Source organism: Octodon degus, unplaced genomic scaffold (genome assembly GCF_000260255.1).
Source record: "Octodon degus isolate 3935 unplaced genomic scaffold, OctDeg1.0 scaffold00230, whole genome shotgun sequence".
NCBI classification, from domain to species: Eukaryota; Metazoa; Chordata; class Mammalia; order Rodentia; family Octodontidae; genus Octodon; species Octodon degus.
Window position 1 is genome coordinate 1,359,349 of NW_004524806.1, and position 1,763 is coordinate 1,361,111.

Genomic DNA, 1,763 nt, shown 5'->3' on the forward strand with positions numbered 1-1,763 from the left:
TATAGGTGGACTTTATCTCAGTCTCAAGAGAGCCGTTCACAGGGCCAGCCAAATAGCTCAGCAGATTAAAGCACCTGCAAACCAGTACAGGGACCAGAGGTTCAATCCCCAGGACATGCTGAGATGGGAATTGAGACTGGGCTTGGTGGCGCGCCCCTGTAATCCCAGCTCTTGGGAGGCTGTAAACAGATGGATTACTATGTGTCTGATGTAGTGAGACCTTGAACACCCTGTGGACCCTTCCCTAAAATACAAACAAAAAACAACTATTCATGGTAAAACAACCATCTAACCTTTCCCTGTGAAATTAGGAACATGACAAGATTGTTCGCTATATTGCCATTCCTGTTCAATATAGTACTTGAAACACTAGCCAGAGCAATCATGCGAGAGGATATGCATAGGAAATGAATAAGTCAAATTATCATTATTCATAGTAACCTGATCATCATATAGAAAAGCCTCCAAAAAAGGCACCAAAAGACTCCTAATAAAACAAATTGTGGGGTCAGGGAGATAGCTCAGTAGAATAAGTGCTTGCCTGGCAAGTGCAAGGGCCTGAGTTCAATCCCAGGTTTCACAAAAAAAAAAAAAAAACAAAAACAAACACAAATTGTGTATTGTACCAGGATACAAAACTGGGACACAAAAATCAATAGTATTCTTGCACACAAATAATGAACTCACTCTGAAAGAAACTAGGAGGGCCAGCCAGATAGCTCAGCGGATTAAAGCACCTGCCTAGGCAGACACAAGGGCCAGGGGTTCGCTCCCGGTGTGGCTGAGATGAATGAGACTGGCTGTGGTCACGCACCTGTAATCCCAGAGTTTGGAAGGCAGACAGGAAGGATTACTACAAGTCCAATATGTGTAGTGAGCCCCTGTACACCCTGTACTAAATACATTTAAAAAAAGAGAAAAAGAAACTAGGAAAAAAAAATACTATTCACAATCACATCAAGAAAATGTGAATAGTGGGGGCAGCCTTCTTGGATCTCGCTTCTGTCCATCTCTCAGACAGAAGCTTTTTTTTACCCCAATTAATATTCTGCTCTTAAGTTCAAAAAATAAAGAAAAGAAAGAAAAAAAATGTGGTGAATACTTATGACTTACTGTAACAAAGGAAATGAATGACTCTACAATGAAGACCACAGTACTTTTGAAAAGGAAATTGAAAAAGACATCAGAAAATGGACTGGAGAGGGGCTGGAGAGATGGCTCAGTGGTCTAAAGCACCTACTTAGAACAAGCTTAGCAAAGCACAGTGGACCGCGGTTCGATCCCCCAGCACCACATGCCAGCCAGCCCCTCCCCCTGGTGGGCTGAGCTGGCCACACACACACACACAATAAATAAATGTAAAAATAAATAATTAAAAAAAGAAAATGGACTGGAGAGATAGCTCAGTGACTTAAGCACCTGCCTGTTAAGGACAAGGGCCTGAGTTCAATCCCTGTACCAAAAAAAAAAGGTAAAACATCCATCCACATATTAAATGAATATTAGCAATTAGGGAGATAATTAAGTTGTAGAGTATTGGCCTTCCATGCTCAAGGTCCTGGTCTCATCCCCAACATGGGGAGTGGGAAGAGGATGAATATGAATTTTAAAAAGTTCTAAATCATCAAAAGGAAAATACATCATGACCAAGCAGACTTCATCCCAGGAATGTAACCATTCCTGGGACTTGTAGTGATCCTTCCTGTCTGCCTCCCAAGGAAGAGAGAGAGAGAGAGAGAGAGAGAGAGAGAGAGAGAGAGAGA